Genomic DNA, 12,656 nt, shown 5'->3' on the forward strand with positions numbered 1-12,656 from the left:
TGTATCGTTCTTTTCAGTCTTTCTATCCTTACTTCTTTTTTTTTTACAGTATTATTGTATTGGCTAGAACATCCAGTACAATACTGCATAGCAGAAGTGATAACACAGGCTTTGGGTTTTTGGTTTGTTTGTTTGTTTGTTTTGTTATAGCTGAAGTGTTTTTTAACGTTTCAACTTTAAGTATAGTGTGGGAGAAGGAAGGGATTTGTATCTTTCTCTTCAGTCGTTCTATCTTTGCCTCTTTTTTATGGTATTATTGGGTTGGCTAGAACATCCAGTACAATACAGTATAGTAGAAGTGGTAACACAAGCTTCAGGGGGTTTTTGCCATTGCTGCTGTTATAGCTGAAGTGTTTTTAAAGTTTTATGTTTAAGAATGATATTTGTAAGTACATTTTCTCAGGTAAAGACAATTTCCTTTTAATCCTAATTTCACACCTTTTTATAGACCAGGAATAATGAATGACCCTTATGCTTTGGGTCTTTAAAAGTATGTTCAGGTGGTAAGATGACTTATCTTCCTCAATCTACTAATATAGTGAATTTCATTGATAGATTCTTGTGATTGCTTAATCTTCTAATAATTACATGTTTATACTTTTTAACATGACTTTATTGGATTTGATCTGCAAACTTTATTTGGCTATTCAGGTATATTTTATTGGCTGGTGTGCGTGTGTACTCTGATTGTTTAAATACCAGGGGTTTGTTGGCCTAATAAGGTGAGTGGTTTTTATTATTTATCATTTCACTGAAACAGTTAGTATGAGGTTGAGACCCTGTGTTTCTGGGAGGTTTTTCCATTAAGTTTTTTGAACCTGCTTTCTTAATGAGAAGATACAGAGAATGAGTGGGGTATTAGGAGAAAGGGAACATTTGCTTCAATTTACTTATTTGGTTATTGGTATATACATTGCTATAGCTTTTGGAGCCAATTTTGGTAATTTTTGTTTGTTGACATAAAAATTTGTATCACAGGCTTTCTTTATTTACTCATTGCCTAGTACCTCTTTTTTTCTGACTTTAAAACATTCTGTGTCATTTTATTTAACTCATGACTCATGAATGAAACAATCAGATATTTTGAATACAAATTAAGAATAATTATATTTTCATATGTCCCTGGGCCCTCTGTATGTCCTCCTTAAAGAAGTGTCTATTCAAGTCTTTTGATCATTTTTTGATTGGGCTGTTTGTCATCCTGGAGTGGAGTCATGTGAGTTTTTTATATATTCTGGAGATCAAACCCTTGTCCAAGGTATCATTGGCAAATATGTTTTCCCATATGGTGGGTTCTATTTTCATCTTAATTAAAGAAAACATCTTAAATGTTTTCTGTAGCCATGCAGAAGCTTTTTATTTTGATGAGATCCCATTTGTTCATTCGTTCTTTTATGTCCCTTGCTCAGCATCACCAGCCATCACAGAGACGCAAATTAAAACCATAATGAGATAACACTTCACATTGTTGAGAATGGCCATCATAAACGAAGCAACAAACAACAAGTGCTGGGGAGGATGTGGAGAAAAGGGTGCCCTAATGCACTGTTGGTGGGAATGCAGACTGGTGCAGCCACTGTGGAAAACAGTATGGAATTTCCTCAGAAAACTAAAAATGGGGTTTATAGTTTTTACCTGGAAATTCCACTGCTGGGATTATAGCCTAAAAACCCTGAAACACCAATCCAAAAGAAACTATGCACGCCGATGTGCATAGCAGCACAACTTTTAATAGCTAAATGTTGGAAGCACCCTAAGTGCCTATCGGTAAATGAGCTGATCAAAAAACAATGGTACATCTACAGATGGAATACTATGCAGCAGAAAGAAAAAAGGACTCCTCCCCTTTGTGACAGCATGGATGGAGCTGAAGAACACTATGCTGAGTGAAATAAGCCAGGTGGTGAAAGACAAACACCATATGATCTCACCTTTAAGTGGAACCTAATCAACAAAACAAACAAGCAAGCAAAATATAACCATAGACATTGAAATTAAGAACGAACTGACAGTAACCAGAGGGGAGATTGGAGGGGATAATGGGGAAAAAGGAGAGCAGGGTTTTCAGGAACATCTATAAAGGACACATGGACAAAGCCAAGGGGGGTGTGATCAGGGGTGGGAGGTGGGGATGACTGGGGTTGGGAGGGGAATGGGGACAATTGTACTTGAACAACAATAAGAAAATAAAAATAATTACAAACGAATACCTATATTTTAATCCATAACTTTTAACCCCCTCTTTTAAATGTTAGGTCCAAGATATCTGGGTACTTCTCAACTGTACTTTATCTGCCCTTCAACATAATTTTTCTATGCTTTATATTAAATAGTTCTTATTTACATATTAAAATGAACAATGACAAGTGATTACTACCACAATAAATACTATTTTTACAGCTATAATTCCAGCCTCTATCACAGCTTACTGCTCTATATAAATTCACTCATCTAATTTCACAATATGTGAAATATTTACCACCAACCTTATTTTACAGATGAGGAAACTGAGTCATAGAGAAGTTAGACAGATTGAACAAAATTACAGTGGTAGTTTATCTTGTATTTGAACTATCTGTCTCAAATTTCATACTGTCATGATCCAGTTGATTAACTAAAAGCCTGATAGGCTAATGATTTTCTAAGTACACTGAAGACAGAGCTCAGATGTTCCTGAAACACTTTAACCTCTCCTTACTGAGGGACATTTCTTCTACAGATGACCAATCTCATTAATTACACTTCACCCAGTTTCATTCTCGGCGTGCAGATTTACAGTCATGTGGAGTATCTTTCTTCTGACATCCCCGTCTGCCTTATTAGAATGACTCTAAGCACCGGAGGCTCTTCCTCTGAAACAGGGGTCTGGAGAGAAAGGGATGAAATGGGTGTAATAGTGAGAAATTGGCAGGCAACAAGAGGTTAGGCAAGGAAGTTTATATGCAGTAACAATACATTCTTAGTGAAGTAGTAGCAAAAGTCATTCTTTTTGCTCTGACAGTGAAAATCTCTTTTTAAGATCAGTGTCTTTAGTGGGTGGTGTCAATGAAATTTAGATGAAGCAATGACATTTGTAGAGATTCGAGAAACATTCACAAAATCTACTTTAGTAATTCTTAGTGGCTGAGGAAGTTGGGAGAGTAACCACTGAGTTTACGAAGATAGAGGTGTCCACTATGCAATAGACATTTGTCCTTTGGTTCAGAACAGAGAATTGGACTTGACTTATGTGTTTGAGAATCATCAGCTTGACCACTACTCGATACTCGAAGAAAATATAATGCATGATATGGCCCAGAGTGTGTAGATCAAGGAAGCAATAGGGCAGAGTGGAATCCTGGAAATGAGGTAAGGGTTGGGTAGGGAAAGAATGGAGCACGTGGAGATTAAGAAAGAGCAGTGAGAAAGAGGGAGGAGATGCCAAATGGGAAGACTAGGCAGGCAGTGTTTAAGGTATTGTACGTGGTCTGTGTGTGTCTGATTCATCATTTTATGCACATTTTAAACTGCACACACACCTAATAAATACTGAATGAAATAATAACATTTTCTAGTGCATTCTTTAATATTTTTAAGGGGCAGTTTGGTAAACATATATAAAACACTGAGTTTTACAGGTAGGGGCCATAGGGTTACTCTTAGTTATTAAATATTCTGTATAACTTTGTGACCTACTTTCTCTGAAGATCAATGCTTGTGAAAGCTTTTTTATACACAGAATGGCACTGTATAGAAGGGGATTATTGTTTTCTAAAGTTGTTTGATGTAATAAGCTCAGCTACTTATATTTAAACTGTGTTATTTAAAAATTTATAACTTGTGATGGGGAAGATTGTTTAAACTATTATTTTCTTGGCTAACATGTGGTATAAATAAAATGACAGTGGCAATAAATTCTGTCCTAAAATCCTAACTAGTTTTCACATCTACAAAAGTTTAATTCATAATAAATTATACTTAAGAGAATATTTTATTCACCATTATCAGGGATGTTTCTTAATGGATATCTGTCCATTTCTGGCCTATATTTAAGGCAATATTATGAGGTACATTCTGAAGTACAGTCCTGGGGAACTATCCTACATTAACTAAAAGTATTTTTCTTTCTACATAATATGGCTTTTGCCTAAAATCTCTTTTGTCTGATATTAATATTGCAACAGTAGCTTTTGTTCCTTTAGTGTTAGCTTTGTATACTTACTAAATGTAATGTTTCTATATATTTGAGTATTAAATATGTTTTGTGTAAATAGTAAATAACTTATTTTTTATTCTATTTCAGATCTGTTTTCTTAGGGTTGAGATTAATCCATTTATATTTCTTGTGATTGCCAATTTGGGTTTATTAAGACTATCTTAAGTTTATCTTTTCTGTTTTTTTGTTTGTTTTTGCTTTTCTGTTTTTGTTTGAAAATTTGCTTTTGAATAATTATTTAGCTTGTATAAAACTGTAGACTAAAAATTTTTTTCTTGTTTCTGGCCTTATTTTTGTTGGTGTGAAATCTACAATCCTTCTAACTGTGATTTTTCTATGGGTCATGTCCAAATTGCATTTAGGGTTTTCTCTTTGACTTTGTATTCTAAAGTTTTATTCTGATGTAAATGTTTTATTGTGGCTTGAAGTAAATTTATCTTTTTATTCCTGTCCAGAATTAACTATTTTTACTTAAATTATGGACGGATTTTTGTTCTAAAAGTCTCTCTACTATAATCTCAATATCTGTCTTGTCGACATTTTCTTTATTATTCTTAATGAAATTCCTATTGGAACTATGTTAGACTTTCTCAAATTATTCTTCATGTTTTAAGTTGGTATTCATATTTTCTATTTCTTATAGCTCTGAGTAATATTTTCTAGTTCATGTATCTTCTCTTTGGCTGTGTTGATGTACTGTTTTACCCATTTCTTGCATTTTTGATTTTGGTAATTTGTTTTGTTAATTTCTGGAAACGTCTGATTCTTTTTCTAATATATCTTTTCAAACAGTGTTGTTAATTTTGTTAGTGCTTTATTTCACATTCTTATATTTTTGATTACTTACACGTATTTTGAAGTCTTTCAATACTATTCTAAGAGTTTAATTAGCATGCTAATTATCCTCTTATATTTGCTGACTTTCTCATAGTGATCCATCTTCTTATATGGTTGCAATTTCTTAGGGTTAAGCTCACCTTCACACTTGCTTACCTGTGGGAGTTGTATATAATCTGGGTTGTATATGATATCTCTGTTGTTTGTCTTTTTAATTCTGTGAGAAATACTAGTTTCCACTGAACTGGGGTCAGTTTTTGCTTTTTAAAGTTTATTTCCCAGGTCGAATGTCTTACACCAGTTGGATAGTACACATTTAGATCTCATGCCTAATCAGACATACAATTTAATTTCTCTTGGAAATTTAACTTACTAACCAATGTTTTAAAATGGACTACAGGCTGCCTTAACAACTCTAGTCCTTTTTTTTCCTAGAAAACATGGCTATTCTATTGTCCTAACTTTATTCAAGTACTTTATTTCCATATCGCTTATTCCTAGACAGGAGTTAGAAACCTAAGCTTTCACTGCCAATATCTATATTAGGATCTGATAAGTTCTTTTCTTCTCAGCAACAGAAGTATGAACTCTTTTATTTACTCTTTCATTTATGAACCTACTGTTTTCTTTCCTTTTCTTTAAGATTAGTTTTCTTTCTTTTATTTTATTTTTCTATAGCAAATAATTTTATTTCAGAATGTGAAGTGTATTTGCAAAAGTACAGTCTACTGCCACTTTTAATCTGGCATTGTGTACTTAAAAATACATTTAAAACGTGAGACGTTCACTGTGGTGTATATTGTGCGACTTCATTATCTCTATGTGTTTCTTTCTAGTCACATTTAATGCCTTGAAGAAGTCTTGATATCTTTAGGTGGTAAATTTTATGAATATTGAAGAACTACTTTCATGCAAAGAGACAAAATGGCTGGTTTCTGTTTAATAGAATACTATCAAAATTAATTATCTCTGAATTAGGAGGGTTCTTTCTTACTTTTTTTATTGTTGTTCAAATATAGTTGTCTCCATTCCTCCCAACTCCCCCTACCCCAGCCATCCCCACTTCCCACCCTTGATCCCGCTCCCCTTTGGTTTTGTCCATGTGTCCTCTATAGATGTTTCTGAAAACCTCCCCCCTTTACCCCATAGTTTTGTATTTTGAAAATGTTATGTTCACCAAGCATCTCTCTATACGTATTTGGAGTGGAAGTAGAATCTGTATCCTAGAGCCTGTCCTATTCTCAGAGGAGACAATATGCATTAGGTAAATTTTAATTACTTCATTATCTTTAAAAGTAGATATATTTTCAAATATTTTATACTTCAGTGCCTGTATGTAGGTAATTTTTCTTTCCAGCCCAGGAAAGAAAACATAATGTAGTTTTAAAATTTTGGATTGGTTTCAGAATTATATACATGGCATTATTTTAAAGTAAAAATTTAATCTTGATAGAATATGTTGTAAGTCTTACATTAAAATTATACACCTTGGCATCCCAGTGTGAGAGAGGTACTGTCCTCCTGCTCTCTACTCTCGCTGACCCTTACTGGGAAGCTGGCACAGCTACTTACTCCCTTTTCTGTTTTATACTCCTAACTCAAAATTGACGAGTCATCTTGGTCTCATTCTACTGTTTCTCATGTAATTGACTTGATCTTCCTTCTGATTGGATTTTGGTCCAGCCTTGGTGTCCTAAACACTTCTACCTGGCTCCACCCCCCCACACCCCTCCTGGTGTATGGAGCTGTCCTCCAAGGCACAGCAGGCACAGCTCAGGTGTTTTTCCTTCAGAGAGTAAATGAATGGCTGAAAAATGTGAACAGGAACAGTTGGGGGTTCCTCGAAAAGATACATTGAAGTCTTAGTCCCCAGTTTTTGTGAATGTGACCTAATTTGGAAATGAGTTCTTCGTAGATGTAAAATAAGGTCATTAGGGTAGGCCTTAATCCAATAGAACTGTTGTCATTCTAAAAAAAAAAAAAAGGAAAATGCCATGTAGTGGCAGAGACACATAGGAAAAATATGCTGGGATGACAGAGACAGAGACTGGAATGATGCAGTTGCAAGGCAAAGAATGGCTACTTCCAGAATCTATGAAGAAGCAAGGAAGGATGTTTTCCCCTTAGGCTTCAGAGAGAGCATGGCCCTGCTGACACATTCATTCAGTCTTATGGCTTCAAGAACTGAGACTTGATAAATTTCTGTTGTCTTAAGCCACCTGGTTCGCAGTACTTTGTTATCTAAGATCCAGGAAACTCATACGAGTTCCTTTAGGGAAAGGAAAGTTCCTTCATTTTCTGCATTAGTGAGTATTGAATTCTTCCTGAAGCTTCTGCCCATGGTCACGATCACAAAATGTGGTCACCAGACTTGAGAGCCCTTTAAGATGAATACATATCGATGTCCACTTTTGTTTCCTTTTTGCTCATAACTGGTCATCTTTTCTTATGCTGTGTGAGGAAATGAAATGCCCACGCCTTCCTCACTCGGTCTGGACCACCCCGAGGACTCCCTTTGGGCTGCTGCGCCATCTGCCCACGGCAGCACCTCTTACCTTGCACCCTGGACTTCAGCCTGAAATAAAATGCTGAGACAGTCAGACAAGGTGAGGCATGTTATTATTTTGTTCCCATCAAGTTCTGCCTTAGGTATTTCCTAAAATATTTTCCCCTGTCTGTTTATACTATATCCACAATGAGTCAACAAGAATAAACACCTGCATTCTCCTTAGATTCCACCACCCCTATACTTTACAGGAGGAAGTATGCACTGACCTTTCTGAAACTCTTTTTGTAGATAACAGGTGTATTCAACCATCTCTCTACCCTCTGGTAAAAGTGAGCCCTTACAGATTGTTTTAAAATGACTTGGAATAGGAAAAAAATAGAATCATCCTGCTCTATTGTAAAGGTCAAACTGACTGACTGCCTCGGATGATAACAGTTATTTTACTTACTTGTTTTTTCAAGCAGGGATGATTATATTTCTGATTTCTTTTTTTCTCCAGTGACCCCCACCCACCCACTTACCACCTTTTTCTTCTAGCATTTTCTCTATGCTGCCTAACCCACCTCCCTACCTCCCATCAATTTCCAACAGAAAGCTTTGCATAAAGAAGGTGCCTATTTATAATTGTACGAACTGCACATGATGAAAGGTATGGGAGAAAATGAAAGCTATTTGTCAAATATGAGTCTTTTGCGGGGTGCCAGAGAGGAACAGTAAGTGCCCTTATATCAGAGCACGTACCTTCTCTGAGTTTTTTTTTAAATGTTATGTGTGTGTTTTAGAGAGCAGGGAAGGGAGGGAAAAAGAGAAGGTGAGAAACATCAATGTGTGGTTGCTTCTCGTGCATCCTTTACTGGGGACCTGGCCTGCAACCCAGGCGTGTGCCATAGGCTGAGAATCCCACCAGTGATCCTTTGGTTTGCAGGCCCATGCTCAATCTGCAGAGCTACACCAGCCAGGGCACCTTCTCTGCCTTCACTTTACTTCAGTGCTTCCCACTTAATGCCTTGCCATGGGCCTGAGAATGAAAAAGTTAGAGCTGGGCTCCTCTACTTCTTGCATTTCCTTCCTGCACAACCTGTTCCCATTATCCTTTTTGAGAAGTGTGAATTGGTCTTTATTCTCTGTACCATGTGCTGAACGATGAATAAATTTATAGGGTCTGCTTCTTTCACACGAGTTCAGAATCTGACTCTATTAGCTGTACAAATGCCATTTAACTGCTTTGAGCTCCAGTGCATTTTGTATGTGTAGAGTAGGAGTGATGATACTTACCCTGCAGAGTCGGTATAAAAATTAAATGACATAATGTTCATTCTTGGCCTTGAACCAGCATTTGATAAAATAAATATCGGTGGCACTGATATTATTTGGCTTTGTGCTCCTTTCCAATTTCCAGCTGGCTGTCACTATGCTCCTGTGGAACAGGTTTTTATATCGGCCCATCAGGAAGTGGAAATCTTTGTCTACGTATGAATGACTGTGGTGCTGCTGTCTGAGATGTCACAGGCACCATCCTGTAAGAGGCAGCGTTAAAGGAATGGAAGGCAGCTGGTTCCTTCTGAGGCCTGTTGGTCTTGGAACCTTTGTTGAAATGGGAGTGCGAATACCACCGGGCAGGCAATGGGGAATCAGGCTCACACGGGCCTGGGATCAAGGGGTGAGGAAGCCTTGCGGAGGAGCCCTGGGAGCACACAGCTCGAGGGCCTGGTGGCCGTCCTTGGAAGCCAGGTCTCCAATTGCCTAGCTGCTTATTCATGCATTTCCCCCCAGCACTTTCTTGAAGTTGATATTAAACTAATTTTACAGATGGAGACGCAAGGTGCTGAGCTTGCTCTCTCCAAGGTCAGTCAGCCAGACGGAAAAGGTAATACCTAAGGAATTTCTTTCATCTCTTCCCATAAGGGCAAATGCTAATGGTGCTTAAATAAATGACTCTTTCTAAGTAGCAGCAAATTGAATTGAATAAGCTTTTCATTTATACCGAAGTGAAGGGGAATCTATCCCTTTAAATTGGAAATGTAGAAAATGATAGAGATTTATGAAATAAGTTTTATGTGTTATTTAATAGTTGGTAAGGAAAAATGACAATTAAATAAATTAGTTTGTGTGGCCCATAGTGTATTATTCAGTACTTTTTTCCTTTTTTTACATTTCCCTTTTCAACGTCTGTTAGCAGACTTTCAATGACTTTCTCCCATCCCCCCTTTAATACTACTGTTTTGGAAACCAACTGCAGGAAAAGGCAAGTAAAAATTTCATTTTCAGATATTTTCTTTCTGCTTCTATTTAATCAGTGGTTTGCTGGTTTATTAATTTCATCTTGTCATGGAATAAAAGGGAAGTAATTCTTTATAAAATATATTATCGATTTTACCTAGCTCTAAAAGTGAATGTGAAAAATTAGATAACCCTTAAATGTCTTGGACTTGGAGAAATGTTAGGGGAAAATTCATAAGGAACAAGGGATATATTTAATTCCTCACTCTCACTGTCCCTCTCTAGGGCACTGTGGCCAAAAGAGCACGCAGTTTGGAGATAATTGCCTTGGGTTCCAGAGACACCCCCTGCCAGCAATGAGAAATTGGGGGTCATTTAACTTCTTCATATTTCAGCTTCTTGGCCGAACCGTGGTAGAAGATTTAACTTGTATCTAATTTGCTGATGAGGACAAACAAAAGAGATACCATATATATTAGAACTTTGTAGATTGAATACTGTTACAGTTAATTTCATGTGTCAAACTAGCTGGGCCACTGTACCTAGATGTTTGGTCAAACAGTATTCTAGATATTTCTGCGAAGGTATGTTTTAGATGAGATTGACATTTAAATCAGTGGACTTTGAGTATGTTCTATTACTCTTCATAATGTGAGTGGGCCTTATGCACTCAGTTAAGGCATTAACAGCTGTCCCTAACTTGTTGGCACTAGGGACCTGTTTTGGGGAAGACATTTTTCCATGGACCAGGCTTGGAGGGGGTTGGAGACAGGAGGCAGAGCTCAGGTGGCAATACAGGGGTGTCCATGGGTGGGGAGGAGTAAGGTTGGGGACCCTTACCTTAATAGAAAGAGTGACTTCTGAGAAAGAAGAGGAAATTCTAACAGCCAACCTTCTTCAGATTTGAACTGCAGTTCTCCCCTGGCTCCCAGCCTGCTGGGAGATCTACCCTGGAGATTTTTGGACTTGCTAGTTTCCCAATCAATGAACCAGTTCCTTAAATTCTGTTCTCTACTTGTAATATACACACATTTTAGGGGTTCCGTTTCTCTGGAACCCTGACTAATATACATACCATTATACATACAGAAAATGTGTTTGATAAACATTTTTTAAATTTTAAAAAACATTTAATTTTCTTCTATGTCTTATTTTCTACTTCTGGAAAGGGCATAAATCCTTGGTGAAGGCAGCTTTCTTTTTTTTTTTTTTTGGTGGCTTTATTGATTAACACACAATAGGCTTCATCAATTTTGTGTCCAATTTGATAAAATTTGATCATTTTTACAGTAACACCACCCTCGAACACTGTTACACCAAAGGATGTTTCTATCATATCAATATTTACAGCTTCTTTTGCAGCTTCTTTTTCAAACCTTTTGGACCCAGGCAACCATTGGTTTGCTTAGTATCAGTACAATTTTGCTTTTTCTAGAATTCAATAAAAAATGAATTTACAGAGTGCATAGTCTTTGTGTTAATGTAATACTTTTGAGAGGTATCAATATTATTCATGCATTGATACCTTGTTCCTTTTTTATTGCTGAGTAGTATTTTATTGTAGGAAAATCATCCCGTTTTGTTTGTTAACACATCAGTGGCTGGATATTTAGATTCTTTTCATTTTGGGCTATTGTGAAAGAAGCTGCTATGGATATTTGCATGTAAATCTTTGTGTAGACAGATGTTTTTATTTTTATGGGGAAATAGAGAAGGCAGGAATTGCTGGGCTGTAAAATATGTGTATATGTGTTTTTATAAGAGATGGTTACACACACACTTGAAAGTGTGTTGCCATATACAATGTATGATGGTTCAAATTGCCTCATGTTCTTTTAGGTACCTGGCCATTTTAGCAATTCTAGTGAATGTGTAGTATCTCATTGTGGTTACAGTTTACGTTCATTAATGGTTAGTCACGTTGAACATTTTTTCTTGGACTTGTACCTCTCTGTTGCTTTCTCTTTTAAAACCTTTTACTCACTTAACAAATGGTTTGTTTGCTTTCTTCTTATTAAATGTATATGGAACCACAAAAGATCATCAATAGCCAAAACAATCTTGAGGAAGAACAAGAAAGCTGGAGGTATCATCCTTCCTGATTTCAAACTTTATTACAAAGAATAGTAATGAAAACAATATGCTATTGGCATAAAAACAGACGTACAGGTCAGTGGAGCAGAGTAGAGAGGCCAGATGTAAACCATGCATACATACACGGTCAAGTCATTTTTACGAAAAAACCAGGAATGTACCATGGAGAAAGGGTAATCTCTTTGGTAAGTGGCTCTGAGAAAATGGAATAGCCCCTTGCCAAAGAATGACACTGAATCCCTTTACTTTCACTCGCAAAAATCAGCTCAACGTGGATTAAATGCTTGAACATAAGACCTGAAACCATAGACTCCTAAGAATAAACATGGAGGGTAAGGTGCTTGACATTGGTTTTGGAAGTTATTTTTGAGTTGGACACCAAAAGCAAAGGCAACAGAAACAAAAATAAAGTGGGATTGCATTGAACTGAAAAGTTCCTGTACTAAAAAGAAAGCTGTCAACAAAATAAAAAGGCAACCTAGGAAATTAGAAAAATACTTACAAACCACATGTTCAATAAGAGGTTAATATCCAAAATATCTTTGGAACTCATATGACTCAATAGCCAAAAAAAAAGACAACCCAATGAAGTATGGAAACAACCCAAGTGTCTGTCAACAGATGAATGGCTAAAGAAAATTTGACGTGATATATACACAGAAACACAAAATGAAATATTATTCAGCCATGATCAGTTATGAGAAAGGAGGGAAATCCGACCATTTATGACAACACGGGTGAGCCTGCGGGCACCATGGTAAATATAAACCAGACAGAGAAAGACCAGTACTACACGGTATC

This window comes from Sturnira hondurensis, unplaced genomic scaffold, assembly GCF_014824575.4.
Source record: "Sturnira hondurensis isolate 20B ecotype Veracruz unplaced genomic scaffold, ASM1482457v3 Scaffold0022201, whole genome shotgun sequence".
NCBI classification, from domain to species: domain Eukaryota; kingdom Metazoa; phylum Chordata; class Mammalia; order Chiroptera; family Phyllostomidae; genus Sturnira; species Sturnira hondurensis.